Below are 18,621 nucleotides of genomic sequence, written 5' to 3' on the forward strand. Positions count from 1 at the left end.
CTCAACTCTCACTCAATAAATACTTGTTCAGATGAATTGCTGCTTCCGTTTAGACTCATGCTGAGAAGAAAAGGAGATTGCGTAAGGATATAGCTCTACTTCAGAGAAGGTAAATGGGACAATTCAGAACTGTTATTTATGGACCTTCTAGGTGTCAAACACGGTAAACACACGATTTCATGTAATCAGTTAACGAGTCTGAGGTATCATGCTATTTTATAGATGGAGGGGAGAGCTTTCTCAAATGAAAAGTTCTGTCAGACTCCAAAGACCATGCTCTTTCTACTCTACTTGGGTGCTCAAGGAGAGAGGGTTATGGTGCATCCAGGACCAGCAGTACAACTTGCAGGGCCTCTTTTTAAAAAGTTATTAAGAATTTCAAGATGGTGATAGCAGAGCTTTAAACCAAGGGCGGGGCCCTGTGTAACTGCACATGTGGCCTGCGTGTGAAGCTGGCCCTCAGTGCATCCATCCAACCTCTGAACTTCACCAGAAAATCAGTTCCACTACGACTATTCAGGAACTTTGTCAAAACAAAACCCAGGGACAAATCCAGGAGAACATTTTTCCTAGCACTTCAAGGGAACTAGGCTTTCAGAAGTAGTGGCCCATCCTATAGAAGAACAGGGATTTATAGCTCAGATGATGTGGCAGATATTTATAGCTCAGATATGACCGTTGACAATTCAGATTGGATAAGAACAGAATGTTCCTGTCTTTTGGTAAGGAAAACAGGATGTTCTTGTTTTTGTGGCTTATCTCGGGAGGCAAAGCTTTTAGGATTTCCTGTTAGTCAAGGCTTTTAGGAGGTTCCTGTTATTCATGGTTTATCTTGGAATGCAAGGTCATTAGGAATGGAAGTCTTTTCTGGTGCATGGTAAGTGATATGTGGCTGGGGGTAGGCTAAGGGCAAGATGTCATTTTCCCTTTCCCACCTCTTTATTTGCTGTGCCCATTTTACTAGTTTCCTCCAGCTCGGAACCTCCTCCATTTCCTACCCTGGGTACCGGGTAAAGAAAACTTTATTACAAGTTTGTTCCTCTGCATAGATTATATAATAGCAATATTACTTTCCTTAAATCATGCTATTCATTCCTAGTGTGTGTGTATAAAAATATATAATAAGTATATATGTATATACAAAGATTAAGTATATCTCTTATGCCATATATATGTAAATATGCATATATATATATAGATGGGGAATCTTGGGTTGATAATAATGTGTGCACACACGTAGATGGCAGTAAATTGTTGTTCAAATCATCTTTACATGGCATATCTCAAAATATAACAAGAGGCTATGAATCAGGTTCTTAAGCCATACTGCTTATATTTGGATTCTAAATAGCAATTGCTCTTCTAATATTAATTTTCAATTCAGTATAACATATACATCATCTATTACTAACCCCAAATCATTTCACTTGGGTATTGTTAAGGTGTCCAGACTAGGCCCCAGATGGAGTTGCTTATGCTAAGCCCCACATCCACAAACCAGAACTTAAGTTTCTTTTTCTTTTCTTTTCTTTCTTTTTTTTTTTAATAAAAGATTGGCCCTGAGGTAACATCTGTTGCCAATCTTCTTTTATTTTTTTCCTTCTTCTCTCCAAAGCCCCCCAGTACATAGCTGTATATTCTATTATGGATCCTTCTAGTTCTGCTACGTGTGATGCCACCTCAGCATGGCTTGATGAGCGCTGCTAGGGCCGGCCCCAGCTAAGTTTCTATGCTTGGCTGTCCCAGAAAAGGAAGGCCCAGGCCAACCCATCAGCAATTGTCTGCTTAGCACAAGTTACCTGACCCGGCTCCATCTCTAAGACTTCCCTTTGCTCCATGTAAGGGAAGTAACCCTACTTTAACCAATCAGCAGATACCCCGTATGACTCTCTTGTTCCTGCTAGCTTTGGTCTATAAACAGTTCTTACCTTGTACAGCTCTTTGGAGTTCCTTGCTCTCTGCCAGATTGAATGCTACCCACTTCATGAATTGATGAATAAAAGCCTGCCAGATCAGTAAGTTGTCTGTGGAAATTTTTCAGCATCAATGACAATTGTGAACATTTATTGAGTGGTTAGAATAATGCATTGCACACAGTATGTATTTTATAAGTTCCAACTCATTTAATCCTCAAAGCAACCCTGATTGGTAGGTATTTTTACTATTATCGTACCCATTTTCCAGGTGAGAAAATTGAGGCCCAAAGAGATTAAGAAACATGCCCAAGTCTGCGTGGCTAGTCGGTGGTAGGGCTGGGATTTGAAACCAAGCAATTAGGCTGCAGAGCTGTGTTCTTAAGCAATGCTATGTTGCTGCCCCTACAACTTTAAAATGAAAACTTTTGACAGTTCTTCATAATTATAAAATATAGTTAGAGATTTAGAGCTAAAGGATATCTTAGCTATAATTTATTCCAACATCCTAATTTTACAGTTTGGGAAACGATGTTTCAGAAAAGTTGACTGAGTTCTCAAGATTTCTGAGCAGACGAAGGGGAAAGATGGGACTAGAACTTAGGTTCGACCATTCCTGTCCTAACAATCTTTAGGTTCTAACTCTGAAGAGGGCTGAAGACAAACAGAACAAAGATAAGCTAGATGAGCCACTATTTTATTTTATTTTATTTATTTTTTGTTTGTTTGTTTTTATTTTTTTCCTTTTTCCCCCTAAAGCCCCCCGGTACATAGTTGTATATTCTTCATTGTGGGTCCTTCTAGTTGTGGCATGTGGGACGCTGCCTCAGCGTGGTCTGATGAGCAGTGCCATGTCCGCGCCCAGGATTCGAACCAACGAAACACTGGGCCGCCTGCAGCAGAGCGCGGGAACTTAACCACTCGGCCACGGGGCCAGCCCCGAGCCACTATTTTGTTATCCTACCATGTGCAGGTTATTTCCAAGTAGGAGTGTCCTTAATTCATGCCAATGTGAATATAAAGTGTGTCTGTTTATATCTTATATTATGTCTACTCCAAATTGGGAACTATGCTCATGAATTCTTATGCATTGTTAAAATTTTCCATTGACTGGACCTTTGATTTAATTTGTTTCTAGGCTATAGACCCGTGTCTTTCAAATTCTCAGGAGTTTGAGGCGGATGAGGTATGACTCAGGATCCAAGCAGGAAACAGCCAGGCAAAGTCAAACAGAGGCTGTTTACAAAGGTGTGGGCAGAGTTAAGGGAAAACAGGGGTAAGGGTGGTTCCATACACCAGGGCTAGCAATAGCAGGAAGCCTTTACCTCTCCCAGTCCTGAAAGGGCAAGGGGAGGGAGCAGTTACCAAGACCTGGAGAGAGCGGCCACAGGCGTGGCCAACTAAGAGGAGCTATGGCCTTGGGTCAGTAAAGGGACATAGCCAGCCTGTGGCAACCCAGCCAGGAGGGAGCTGGGAGAATACATACTCTAAGCTCGTTCTCCATCCCCCTTTTGATCTCCTGCTGGTGCCTCTCATGACTTCAACCCAACCAGATGTTCAATGTCAAAGGATCCCAGTTTTTGCAGTCTACAGAGGTCAGCCTGTTAGAGCCCAGAGTAGAGAAGGCTAGAGTGGAAAATATCCAATTCATAGACCATGGGTTTTTAGATAAAGTAATTAAATGTCACAAACATTTTGAAAATTAATAAGAAGAATAGCTTAGTCCGAACCAAAATATTAATTACTATAGTTTCCTAACAATGACAGGGATGGCAATTGTGATCTTTCATCAGGATGCTGAGAGCTCATGCAGTGACAGCTTAAGCCCATCTTTTTCCAGTTAGCTTCACTTGTTATTTTTATTTTTACAAAGTTATATGAGTCCCAATTCACATTTATTAATCATTTGCAATGGAATCAAATGCCTGGTATTTCTGTCAGATTAATCAGACTTTAAAAATCCATTAATTACATTCATTCAAACAAATATTTAATATCTACTATGTGCCAGGCAGGATATACCAGTAAATAAACATGTCCTCTTGGAGTTTACGCGTTAGTATGACAGATGGAAAACAAGCACACAAGCAAAACAGTGTGTGGGGATAAGGACCATAAAGAAGATTGGGGGGAGGATGGGAAGAGAAGGGGAGAGAGGGCGTTACTTTCGCTGGGTGGTCAGGGAAGCCATCTTTGAGGCGGTGACATTTTTCCTGAGACCTGTTAAAAGATAAACTGAGGCATATTAAAATTTTTAAGAGTTTATTTCTAATCATTTGGAATCGGGGAGTGCCAAACCGGAAGTAGTTAGGAGCGCTCTGCCAACAGGATTCAGGGGAAAGACTAATATAGAGTGTGGAAGCAAAGAAAGGGAATTATCTGATTGACTATAGCTTAAAGCCTAGTTGGCTGTTTGTGATTGCTCATCCTTAGCGTTTTGATATCGTAGCCTTGAGGAATGTACAGGCTTAGATTTTGGTTTGCTTAGGTAGGCTGCTATGGCATTAGAGCCACTTCAGTCTAACGGCCTCTTTGTTTAATTAATTTAACACGCCTGAAGCATAAAAAGGAGCTAAGCATGAAGAGATCTGGGGACAGAGGGAAGAGGAAGACTCGGAAGCCAAAAATATGCTTGGTAATGTTTGAAGGACTGCAGGAGGTCAGTGTGGTTGAGTGGAGGGAAGTGATGAGTAAACAAAAAGCAATAGGATATATTGGAGTATTATGAGGAAGCCACTTGGTTTAAAACTATTTTGGCCTGACCTTGTTTTTCCAGGAAGGCCTGACATGGCCTGTTGAGCATGCATTGTACATCTGCTTTAAACATTTACAATGTCCCAATGCCAAGAATGATGCCCTTACCAATAGGGATGTTGCCTCCCCCCATATTGCATTTCTTTAAGGATAAACATTTCTTCCCAGAAACATGGAATTACTGACTTGCTTTAACTCATCTCATGACCACTGGCCTGCTGACCTCTGCTTACCGTGCTCACCTTGTGACCACTGTGTGCTAGCAAAGCATCTCATGACTGTTGTAAAAGAGACATTCCTGTCATATGTGATGTATGTTCTTTGTTGCAAGATGGTGTATAACCACCCTGTACACTCTACTTCTTCTGAGTGCTTCCTTCCTTAGGGAAGCAAGCTCCTGGGCTATAGTCCTCAGACCTGGCTCATATAATAAACTCACCCCAATTTTGATTTTTAGATTGATTATGGATTGTTTATGTCAATAGAGGAAGAGTAGGAGGTAAGATTGGAAAAGCCAGAGGCCAGATCAGGTAAAACCTTCATGACCAAAGGACTGAATGTGAATGTTATTCAAAATGAAATGGAAAACATTGAAGGTTTAAAGAAGGGGATTGATACAATTTGGGCTGCAGTGTGAAGAATGGAGGGGGCTGTGGGGAGTGAATCACAGGATGTCCTGAATAGAGCTGAGCCTGGTGATGGCTTCCCCAAAAGCTGTACCTCTCCTTAGCCCCCCGCCTAGCATCCTCAGCTACCTCACAAACAGGTGGAAGATGCTCTCCAGGGAAAGAAGAGCTGTAGTGGTGGTGAATAGCATGCGCATCTACAGGACCTCTGTGCCTGGACTCTGCAGTCTTCAATCCTGGGTTGCTGTCATGGCACTGATAGCACTTGGAATCTCTGCATCATAGACTCCTAAATTTCAGAACTGTAGCAGAGGAAGAATTATTCCTCTACCCTCTAAGTCCTTCTGTCTGGTCTAAGAATTAAATTGACATGAGACAGAATAACAGGAGAAAATCAAACAAAGTTTAATAACATATATACATGGGAGAAACCCAGGAAATCTGAGTAACACACCAAAAGTGGCCAAAGCCACCACTTTTAAGATTTTATTTTTCCTGTTTCTCCCCAAAGCCCCCGGTACATAGTTGCATATTTTAGTTGTGGGTCCTTCTAGTTGTGGCATGTGGGATGCCCCCTCATCATGGCTTGATGAGTGGTGCCATGTCAGCGCCCAGGATCCGAACCAGTGAAATCCGGGGCCACTGAAGCAGAGTGCGCAAACTTAACCACTCGGCCCCGGGGCTGGCCCCAAGCCACCACTTTAAATACCATCTTCAGCTAAAGACAAAGGAGGATGTTGGGGGTAGGGGTTTTGGACTTCAAAGGGGAGCAAGGCAATTTACATGGAGATGGAAAAGCAAATGTTTGATGAACAAATGGACTCTGACACTTGGGTCACCATGGTAATGGGTGGGGTGCTCAAGTTTTCAGAAACTGAGAGTCAACCCCTTGTCCAGTTCAGGCCAGTTTCGAACACCAACTCATCAACTTGGCCTGTGGGGATGATCAGTAAATGACCCTTTGACGTCAAGGAGCTAAAAACTTTGCCCTCAGAACATGGGAACACTCCATTTTGTGAACATGCGTCCTCCGAAGATCAATGGAGCTGGACTACGCTTGTGCAGATCGTCAATTACGTCACTTCTCCTTACCTGCAATCATCTATCCCCACACTTCAGACCACCTTACCCCCTACCCCATAAATATCCCGGAGTCCCCATTTTTAGGGAGGCAGATCTGAGATGGGTTCTCCCATCTCCTCGCTTGACTGCCTTGTGATTGAAACCCTTTCTCTGCTGCACCCTTGTCATTTCAGTGATTGGCTTTTGGTGTGATGGGCAAAAATGAACCTGGTTTGCTAAGAGTATTAACTCCTTCCTGGAACAGGCTTTCTATCTTAAATTCTTTTAGGCAGTTAAGGGGAACATCAAAGTTTCTTTCAGAGTCTTTTCTTTTTTTAAAAATAATCAAGCCAAGGAGACACATTTTAGGGTGGCAAATTCTGATCTCCCGCAGAACTGTGGAGCCTGCATGTGGCTAAGAGCTTGGGCTCTGATCTCAGAGTCCGAACCCCTATTTTTGTGTAAGATGAGTGTGATGTTGTGATTTATAATAATAACTATATATTTGATGGTCCTGTTTCTGGTACTGAGCTCCTAAAACCCTTGGAACTTCCTAAGAGCAACGGAGCATCTTTTGTTATAGTATTAGGTCTGTTGTCCTCAGTTCCTGAAATAGCTCCAGAACCTTCAAGGTTAAAGGAGTTATTATTCATAACAAGCCCCTTTCAACCACACCTGAGTTTATGTTAATTGAGGTGACTTTTGGAAAGCCCCTAAGGATGGGGGCTGGTTGCCAGGGGAACCAACCATGTGATTAGAAGGTTGGAACTTTCAACCACCCGCCCCCTCCCCGTTCTAGGGAGGAAGGAAGGACTAGAAGTTGAATCAATCACCAAAGGCCGATGATTTAATCAATCATGCCTATGTAAAGAAGCCTCCATAAAAACTTAAAAACACAGGGTTTGGAGAGCTTCAGGGTTAGTTAACACGCGGCGATCTGGGAGGCTGGTGCACCCAGAAAGAGCATGGAAGTTCTGTGCTCCTTCCCCAAAACTTGCCTACTGCATTTCTTCCATCTATCTGTTCCTGAGTTATTTTCTTTTATAATAACCTGGTAATCTAGTAAGTAAGATGTTTTCCTGAGTTCTGTGAGCTGCTCTAGCAATAAATTGAGCCCCAGGAGGGGCTCATGGAAACCTCTAATTTGTAGCCTGTAGCTCAGAAGCCCAGGTAACAACCTGGACTTGTGATTAACATCCGAGTGTGGAGGGGGAGGACTTAAGTGTGAACCCTTAATCTGTGGGATCTGAAGCTATCTCCAGGTAGATAGTGTCCGAAATAGTTAAATTGAAGGACACCCAGCTGGTGTCACTGAATGGCTTGATGTGTGGAAAACTCAGAAGTGAAGTCGTGGCCTATTGAGAGTAGAGAAGAAACACGGAAGTGAGTTTTCCTTAGACTGAGTCACGTCACTCCTTGGTAATTCAATTTCTTCACTTGTAAAATGAGGATAGCAATACAGTACTTTATCAAAAACCCATGGGGACAGATATGTCTCAGAATTCAAAAATTTCAGGATTTTAGGGGCCGGCCCTGTGGCCAAGTGGTTGGGTTCGCATGCTCCACTTTGTCGGCCCAGGGTTTCACCGGTTCAGATCCTGCGCGCGGACTTGGCACTGTTCGTCTAGCCATCCTGAGGTGGTGTCCCACATGCCACAACTAGAGGGACCCACAACTAAAAATATACAACTACGTCCCAGGGGGCTTTGGGGAGAAAAAGGAAAAATAAAATCTTTAAAAAAAATAATTTCAGGATTTTAGAAAGCTCTCATGGTGTATATGGCAGATATCATGAGACATCCCCATGGGGCTCTAGGACATAATCAAAGAGTAATATTTCTACATTGAAAGGTATTATGGTGGACACACTCTTAAGATGGCCCCACCATCCCCACCTCCTGGTATTCACTCCCTTATGTGATCCTGTCCCTCCAAGCATGGGCAGGACCTGCAACTTGCTTCTAACTGGACAAATACAGCAAAGATAGTAGGATGTAAGTGATTGTATGTACGTGATTCTGTGCTTCTCTTATATAAGATTTAGTATCCACCTTGCTGGGGTCTCAATCTCTTCCCCCCCTCCCCCTCTGCCCCTTGCTGGCTTTGAGGAAGCAAATGGCCATGGTAGCGGACCCCACATGGCAAGGAATGTGGGCAGCCTCTAAGAGTTGAGGGCAGCTTTGGGCTGAGAGGAGGCAAAAAATACAAAAGAACAAACAAAAAACCAACCCCCCCAAAATAAACTGAAGCCCTCAGTCCTACCCCCTCCAGAAACTGAATTCTGCCAATTACATGAGTGAGCTTGGAAGTGGATCCTTCCTTATTTGAACCCAGATGAGACCACAGCCCTAGCTGACACCTTGATTGAAGCCCTGTGAGACCCAATGTGGAGGACCCAGCTTGTACTCCTGACCAACATATATGTGAAGATATTAAATGTGTGTTGATTTAAGTCACTAAGTTTGTAGTAATGTTACATGCAGTAGAAAACTAATAAAGGCATGAATATTCACGCCTTTTTATTCCCGATTTTTAAAATTTATAAGTAAAAAATTATAAATAACTTAGCCTCACATCTGTTCAGGACAAATTTTGCCACCAAAAGAGTTTAGGCAGGAAATATAGGGAAAGTCTATTGGTTTCCAGAGTTTTTTGGGCTCTCAAATTACAGATGAGGGATTGGGGGTTTGTAGCATATAACTATAGGGTTGCCAGGGGATGGAAAAAGATACTACGTGTAAAGAGCTTGGAAGAGCATGTAGCACATAGCAACTACTCCATAAATACTGGCCATTATTCTGATTAGAATCAGAGCTCCCCAGGCAAGTCAGCCTGTCTGCTCTGTTATTCCTTGCAAGTCACTTGTGTTTTCAGTTTCTCCATCTCTTAATAGGAGGGCCTCTCAGAGGAGCCCAGAAAGGGGGTTGGGTGAATAACTCCTATTTATAGAGCCCTTGTTCTAGAGAGGCTTGGGCTAGGTGTTCAGTGGGCTGCAATGTGAATTGCTCCTGGGCAAAAAGGCATATGGTCTGCTTGTGGCCTTACCGCTGAAGTGGTACAAAACCCTGAGGAAATGGTTTCTTCTTGATAAGCCTCAATTTCTCCACCTGTCAAATGGGGCTAGCTGGTCCCTCCCACCTAAATATGTGAGAGGAGAGGTATGACAAGGTATACTCACTCTGGACTGAGGGATTATTTTTGTTTTTAATATCATTCGAGGGGAAGAACATATGCATGGGTTTGCCTGGCCTCTCATATACCCAAAGGAAATGCTCCCAAGCCTAATACTAACCCCACCTCTACTCCTGCCCAGAGCACAGAGGAGTGGCTCCTTGTTTCTCGCCTCATCTTCTGAGCAATTGGAGTGGGGACAGCAGGTGTCCACCTGCCCAGACCACCATGCCGTATGGCCGCAAGCCCAGCTGGGCTAGGGCAGTGTGGTGTCGTGCCAAGAGCCCGAAGAAACCACCCAGAGACTGAGAACGAGATACATGGGTTTATTGGGACTGACTTACAGGGAGAGTGTCCAGTGGCAGCCGGCTGTACAGAAGTGTGCGCATGCCCACAACCGCCCCCTAGGAGAAGCTTGCTTAAGTAGGCAGAGGAACAAAGGCTGCATGCTTGCCAAAGGGCTGTCCTTGGTACGACCAGCGTTCCCAGGAACAGTAGCTGACTTGGAGGGGTCTGTGTCCCTGTAAGACGTGATGTTCTTCACATGGGATAAGGGAGGATGTGGGCTGGCCAGGCCCAGATTGTTACAAATCCCAGTAGCTGGGCGGCCTGCCCAGAAGGACACATGGTTGCAATGGGCCTGGGGGTTTCTGCTGAGCAAGCAAGGCCCAGGCCCTACACATACCCACCTCTGCGTCCCCCATTTCTTGCACAGTAATGGTCTGTGGGCGTCAGGTGACCTCCCTAGAGATGCCAATGTTTTCCTTGAGTCTTGTCAAGAAGTAGTTATTGGTCTTTGGCAATCTGGGGACCAGCATTCCAGGTATAAAGAGGAGCAAACACACTGCTTATGGGTATGGGGTTTCTTTTCAGGCTGATGAAAATGTTCTAAAATTGATTGTGGGGGTGGTTGCACAACTCTGTGAATATACTAAAATCTATTAAATTATATACTTTAAACAGGTGAACTGTATGGCGTATGAAGGATACCTCAATGCTGTTATTTAAGAAAAGAGCAGTAAATGCAAACGCCTTGAGACTAGACGAACTCAGTACAAATCATCGGAATTGCTTTATTCACTGGGTCAGATCCAGTGGCGAATTCTCAGCAGATCTTAGCCACAGTTCATCTATTAACAACGGGGATGGGACTCAATTTCAGAATGTCCACTAAAAGATGGAGAAATACCCTATATTTTCAGATGCGATGTTCCCTGTTGGTGTTTCTTTCTCAGGAATCCCCAGTTTTCATAGGTTTCTAGCTACTCAGGACGTATGGCCTCCATCAGACCTGCAGCCAGTGGTAGGTAGGCCCTTGTCTCATGTGAACGGTTTCTTCTATGGTTTACATAATTCTCCTTACACATGACATCTGGTCTATTACTTAAACTGATATTTTTCCATTGGATACAAGCTTTAACAATAGATATTACCCAAGTTAGTTTCTGTCTTCTTCTTTTGTGGTTGAGATTATTTTGGCTGTTTCGGGTTTTTTTCTCATCTTACATAACTGCAAGAAAGCATTTTATGAGAGCTAGCCTTAAGAACTCTGCAGCTGGGCCTTCCTGACTTCCTGCAGGAGTGCTGGGGTGCAAGTGAGCATTTGCTAAGAGCTGGCACTTGTCCAAAGCTGTGCAAGAGAGGGAAGCTCAGTCTATCTCACACACATAATTGAAGAACAAAAAGAAGGCCAATGTTGCTGCAGCTTAGGGAGGAAGGAGATAAGGCCAAAGAGGTAGGCTATGGGGCCTTGAGCATCATGAAAGTTTAGATTTTACAGCTAAGTGCAAGAGGGAGCCACTAGAAGCCTTTAAACAAAGACATGACAAGATCTGACAGGCATTTTTAACAGATCAATTTGGAGCCATAAATTTGGGGGAAATACTTGCAATACAAATAACTGAAAAAGACTAGCGTCTAGACTATAAAAAGTACTCTTACAAATCAATATGATAAGACAAAAAACACAGTCAAAAAATTAGCCAAATATTTGAGTAGGCAGTTCCCCAAAAGAAGAAATCCAGATGGTCAATAAACATATCCAAAATGTTCAGTCTCAGGGCTGGCCTCATGGTGTAGTGATCAAGTTCAGCACACTCCACTTCGGCTGCCCGGGTTTGCGGGTTTGGATCCAGGGCATGGACCTATAGCACTCATCAGCCATGCTGAGGCAGTGACCCACATATAAAGTGGAGGAAGATTGGCACAGATGTTAGCTCAGGGTTAATCTTCCTCAGCAAAAAAGAAAAAGTTCAGTCTCATTAGTCAACCAGGGAAATACATGTTAAAACCACAATAAAATACATGTGTAAGCCACCAGATTGGGAAAAGTGGGAAAAAAAATCTGACATTACCAATGAACTTTGACAATACCAATGCAAACTCATCCTCTGGTGGTCAGAGTGTTAAGTTGATATAACCGTTTTGAAAAATTGAGGATGCACACTTTCACGTTTGTTGAACAGTCCAATATCTATATTCTCCTAGATATAAATCTTAGAGAAATTCTTGTGTGTAGGTACCAAGAGGTGTGTATCAGAATGTTCATTCTACCACTAGTAATAAACTGAAAACATCCCAAAGTCCATAAATAGCATTATCTATGGTATTAATTATGGCATGTTATATTATGAAATTTTATACAGAACTACAGCTATATCCATCAGGATGGATGAAGCTCATGGACATAATATTGAACCAAAAGAAGCAAGTCATAAAAGAATATATACAGTGGGATTCCATTTATATACTTTCAAGATTGATAAAACTAAACTATACTGTTTAGGCCTGCATAGAGGTGGTAAAACTGAAGTTAAGCAAGAGAATGATTGAAAAAAAAAAAGATTGTGGTTATCTCAACAGGAAGGGAGAAGATGTGAGCAGGAAGCAGCCCTCTGAGGTACAGGAAGTGTTCCATTTCTGTGAAACACAAAAGTTTTAGATTTTTATGAAGTTCAATTTATCCATTTTTTTTCTTTGGTTGCTCGTGCATTTGGTGTCATATTTAAGAAATGCTTGCTAGAAGACAGCCCTGTGGCATAGGGATTAACTCTACTTCAGTGGCCTGCATTCTCAGATTCAGATCCCAGGTGCGGACGTACACCACTTGTCAGCCATGCTGTGGTAGCGACCTACATACGAAAAAGAGGAAGATGGGCACAGATGTTAGCTCAGAGCTAATCTTTCTCAAGCAAAAAAAGAGGAAGACTGGCAACAGATGTTAGCTTGGGGTGAATCTTCCTCAAGCAAAAACAGAGGAAGACTGGCAACAGATGTTAGCTCAGGGAGAATCTTCCTCAAGCCAAATAAATAAATAAATACTTGCTAAATCCATGGACACAAAGATTTATCCCTATATTTTCTTTAAATAAAATTAGTTTTAGCTCTTACATTCAGATCTTTGGTCCATTTTGAGTTAATTTTTGTATATAATGTGAGGTAGAGGGTCCAACACCATTCTTTTGCATATAGCATTCCACTTCTAAATTTGTATGTAGATACACGGATATTTACTTTATAATATATCGTCTATACTCTTCTGTATGTGAAATGTATTTCATGGATTTAGAAGTACAAATAGGAAATGATCACTTTGAACACTGTGTGGAGTACCCCGTCTGTGGAGAATGAGTTGTAGTGAAACAAGAGACAAACCAGGAGCACCAGCTGGAATGTCTCCTGGGTTTTTGGCTGAAGCATCAGGGTGAACGGTGGTGCCATTTACTGAGACGGCAGTAAATGCAGAAGGAGCAAGGTTTTGTGGGGGAGAAACGAAATTATCTTCAGGATATGTTAAATTTGAGTAGCTTTTTCAACATCCAAGTGGAGAAGTCACAAAGGCAATGGATTTATGAATCTGGAGTTTATGGAGGGAAGCAGACTAAAGGTATACATTTGGGAAGCTGTAGCATATAGTTGTTATGAAGCCATGGGACTGGTTGAGATAACAGAGAGAAAGAGTGTAGACAAAGAAGAGAAGAGTATCAAGGACCCGCTCTAGAGTATGCTAATATTTATAAGACAGGCAAAGCTGTAGGTTCTAGAAGAGAGACTGAGAAGGAGCAGCCAGTGATGAAGAAGGGAAATACGAGCGTGGTTTCAGGATAGCTTAGGGAAAAAAAACGTTTCAAAGAGAAAGGAATAATCAAACACTGCTAAAAGATCAACTATGATTTGGACAGAGAACAAATTATGCGATTCGGCAAGATGAAGATGTTGGCAAATTTGTTAAGAGATGTTTTGTAGATGAAGCAGGTAAAAGCTTTACATGACACACTGGGGAGTTGAACATTCAATGGCCACCACTTGGTTTATTCACATTTTTTTTTACAGTTGCCTTCAAATAAGATCAGGGCATATTAGTGAACACTCATTCTTCTTATAAAACAATGCATCTATTGGCTTTAAAGTACACCCTTCATTGTTACATGTATTTACTTGGTGTACCATCAGAACTGAATCCACATACCTTTTTTGTAGGGTTTCTTTTGCCCAGCAATAACCTATGTACCCTATAGCAACCAAGTGTCTCCCTGGCCTCCCTCAAGGTGTGATGCCAACCATCTGTTATTTCAATGACCCAGGGCTTGGCCAACCTGCATCTGCTTATCTCAAAGAACATCACATCCTGAAGGAACACACAGCCCTTCCACGTGAGCTACTGGTCCTGGGAATGTTGATCATGCAAGGACAGTCCCTCTTGGCAAGCACGTAGCCTTTGTTCCCCTGCCTACTTAAGCAACCCTCTCTGTTCATGGTAGCGGTGCACGACTCTGTCCAGCTGGTCGCTCCTGGATTCCCTGTGTGTAAGTTCCCAATAAACGCTTGTGTCTCGTACGTCGCCTCTGGGTCTTGTCTTCCATCTCACCAGCGACTTCCCATCACAACTTGCACTGCTAGGCTTGCGGTCAGACACCTTTCCAGCCTATGTTATGACTCACAAAATAGTGATTATCTAAATAAAAAATTTCTATTTTCCAGAAGTATTGGATTTTACCAATGAGCAGAACAAAAAGTCCTGTGGTACTTCTCGTTCATATACCACATATGTCAAGACCTGATCCATTTTCTGCACATTAGTAACTAGCGGCTTCATCCACCTCTAAACAGAATAATTGCTAGCATACACACAGGACAGTAATTCCTCTTTCACATTGAATGCTGTTGACATTACATAACACCAAACAAGTTGACGATAGAATTTTGCCAGTAGCTTATCTTGCTTTCTCTCTGAGCATATTTCAATGATTTTGCAGCTGATTTTTACAAACCTCTTGACAACAATGACAACTACCTGTTTTAGCACCGAAGCAGTGCAACTTTGAATGAAGTATCCGTATTTTGGACCTGTTTCTGACTGTAGCAGAAACAATTCTTTAATTTTGTACCATTCTGTTTATTTTAGTAATGAAAAATTTAATTGGGTTACCAGAGGTCACAGGTTTTTGTTAGAAATTGAAATGAAAGTATCATTAACTTCATGCCAAAACTTGACAAAGTTTCTTAAAAGATAACACAGGGAGAAAAAACTGGCTGGATGGCTAATTTTCAGATATCCACTCTCACACTTCTATTAATATTTTTCTTTTTCATTTGTTTCTGTGAAATTATCACATATGCCTCTTCACTTATCTAAAAATGGCAATCTTGTTCACTTTTTACATTTACAACATTCTGAATGTTAATATTTACATTACTATTTTCATCAAAATGCTTTTGCTCTAGAAAAATACTTTCAAAGTCCTTGATAACTTTTTTTTTTTAAACATTGGAGATATAAGACCACACAATAGAAACCACAATAAAAATTAAAGTGTTGTGAAAATATTTTAAACCAAGATGAGCTGCACCTGGTAATAGAATGTTAGTGGAGACACACTGCCAAACAGTTTTTAAAGTGCATGTGGTATCTTCAAAAACAAAATTATCACAAAGAATGCAGTGAGACTTAAGATTTGAAGAGGGTAATATAAGATTAGCATTTTTTCTTTTTTGGGGTAATCACCCAAAAATAACAAGGAGAATGAGAAGAAGAAACTATGAGAGAAATCCCTAAATTACAAAATATGTGGAAGGGTTGAGTATGGGAGGATGTTAAGAGTCCAGATTTTAGAAACATCTCATTTGATTTAGAATTTGGGGTGGATTTGGGTCAAGGTTAGGGTTAAGTAGCAAAATATACTACTTGAAGTTTAAAGACATAACTTAAATGTCTTGTGTAGAGCCTAAATCTTTTGTTTCAAAGGCAGGAATGAGATTCACAGGCTGGCTGCCAGAGCTTCCCTGGACCCCATATGGTTCCAAGAAGCAGAGAAAGTGCAGCAACATGGGTATCACATGGACAAGCTCTATTTGCAGGAAACAGTCTGTATCTGTTACAGTGTGGAAGAAGAGAGACTTGGCATTGTGAATATCCTTGTAACGGCCAATCTCCTTTGGGTGGGGAGAAGTCAAGGTCAAACTAACTCACAAACAAAATACTGGGTCATAAGCCAAATTCCTGCTGGCTCAGAAAACAGTGGAGAGCCAGAGTAACAGGAAGCTGCTTGGATGGGCAGGAAGCCAGAAAGTAGAGTGTTGGCCTGAGGAAGTATTCCTATAGCAACCCAATTGTTGTGGGTACCAAACCTTGGAAGAGCAGCCATGTGAACAAGCTGAAACTGAGACACTAAACCAAAAACCCAAGGAGGACTGAAGTGGTCTTGGTTACTGACAGAAATAGGCACAAACTTGGGCAAAGAGTTCTCCAAGCTTGGTTCAGAGGACTCCCACAAATTATGATCAAGCAAGGAACTGACAAAAAAGATGATCAAACACACAAGAAGGCAATAACCATGAGTGAGAGTCAGCAGAAACAAGAAACAACAGGTTTAGATTACCCAAAGATTTCAAGTATTGGAATTATAATGACATACATACAACATAAAACAGCTATGTGTGAAGTGTTTAAATAAAGCATGCAATTAAAAAGTGAACATTCAACTAGAAACACTCAAGAATGAACAGAAACATTTTGGTTCCTTCCAAAAGAAATCAGAAATAAAAAATATAATTGTTGGCAGCAGGAAAAAATCTCGAGTGATGAACCAGATTAGACAATTCAAGTGAAAATTTGTAAACCAGTAGATATATCTGAAGAACTGATCAGACCAGAAAAGAAAAGACCAGACCAGAAAAGAAAAGAAGGAAATGAAAAAGGGTTAAAAAATATGGATATAATGAGAAGATCTAACAATTTGATAGAGTTCCAAGTAGAAAGAATAATGAGAAAGAAGGAAAGGCAATATATAAAGAGATAATGGCTGTGCGTTTGCCAGAACTAATGAAAAACATAAATCCAGATATTGAAAGCAAAGAAGAAAAAAATAATGGAACAGGAAAAAGATTAAAATATGATTCAAGAAAAAGTTGCAGAAATAAAAGGAGACTTGAGTCTGAAAATGTAAAAGGATATTATATATATTTTTTTAAATGGTCCCACATGGTCAACATCAATATGTCCTCACAAAATTATTAGATTTCAAAAATAAAGCATCCTTGGAAAGTCAAAGAAAAATTACTTTGTGAGTCTGAATAAAGGGAACCTTGGTTAAAATGGAGTCAGGAGGCCAGAAGGGGGAGCTCTCATGCACTATCAGTCACTATCAATCAATGTCAATTACAGGAAGAATTGTCAATTACAGACCCCAACAGGAAGAGATGTACATTGCATCCCCAATGAGAAATCAACTACTCCAGCAACTCAGCCAATGAGAAGCTATCACCATCCTGAACTCTCACTTTCTATCAGTGTTCAGAACAACCCCTCCCAACTTCCTCCTTTTTCTCTATAAAATAACATTCCTCTCCTTTGCTTACTGGACTTGCCTATGGATTTTGTTATTGTTTGCTTGTCCTGAATTGCAATTCCTCTCCTATTCCCAAATAAACCCATTTTGCTGGTAAAATAACTGGCTGCTTCATTTCTTTTTTTAGAATGACAATTTATAGTGAGGAAAACTGAGGCTGACTTCAGATTTCTCCACAACGTTCATTCCTAGAAGACACTGTAGACAGAGCAATACAGACAAAATCCTCAAAGAAAGAGGTGTGACCAAAGATTTTATACCCAAACTGTTGCTTAAGTATAAAGGCAAAGAGTTTCGAAAACACAAGATCTTAGACACAGTGTTTCCACTAACTCATTTGAAACATCTGCCAGTGGACAACTTTTATCAAACGAGAGAGAAAGCATAAGTTAGATAGCAGCAATAAGGCCTTAAGGATAAGTCTCAAAGAACGTGAGGATTATTGTTATTAAACAGAAAAATAAACATGAAGAAAGACAATATAATTAATTAACATTGGGAAGTTGTGGAGAGAGGGGAGGTAGAAGGACGAGGAAAGCTACTAATTTAATTATTGTTCAGAATAGGGCATTTATAATACTGTCTAAAGAAAGAGAAGATTAGACATTAAACAAAAATACAGACATTTGTAATCATCAGAAGAAATGCACATGTAACCCAGCAAAATCACACATAGGAAAGTATTTTTTAACCTTGAAAACATGAAGTACACAAAGTAACACAAAGTAACATGACATAATCATGACTAAACATATCTCTCATATCAATAACTGTAAACCATTGTAGTAATTGTAAATGAGTTAAACTCATCCAGTAAAAGGGGAAAAGTCATATTGGACACAAAACAAAAATAGTTCTACACCATAAAAAAAGAAAAATCTAAAACTAAGAGATTCAGAAGATAGAAAATGAAAAGAAAAAAATGATAAGTGAACGGGTAAACCAGACTAGGCTAATCCAAACAAGAGTAGTCACGATCTTAATTTCAAATATGACTGAATTCAGGACAAAAAGCATTAAATAAGACAAAGAAGGGCACTTGATATACTAAAGTGTGCAATTCAGAAATAACAGCTATGAATATCTATGTACAAATAACATAGCATCCATAGAAGCAGAGCCCTTAAGGCAAAAGTTAAGGTACACAGAAGTAGACAGAAGGACATTAGGGCAGAATATTTTAATTCACCCCCACAGTCCATAACAAAGTGTGTGTGCGCGCGCGCACACACACACACACACACACAC

At 41.0% G+C, this 18,621-nt stretch overlaps 1 long non-coding RNA gene across 1 annotated transcript; it reads left to right on the forward strand.

Moving 5' to 3' along the window:
- Window positions 1-781: 781 nt before the first annotated feature.
- On the forward strand, window positions 782-2,015 carry LOC138924786 (uncharacterized). The gene is made up of 2 exons (XR_011440017.1): window positions 782-877; window positions 1,938-2,015. It is a non-coding gene; the product is annotated as an uncharacterized lncRNA (long non-coding RNA).
- Window positions 2,016-18,621: the final 16,606 nt, after the last annotated feature.

Source organism: Equus caballus, chromosome 6 (assembly GCF_041296265.1).
Source record: "Equus caballus isolate H_3958 breed thoroughbred chromosome 6, TB-T2T, whole genome shotgun sequence".
NCBI lineage: Eukaryota > Metazoa > Chordata > Mammalia > Perissodactyla > Equidae > Equus > Equus caballus.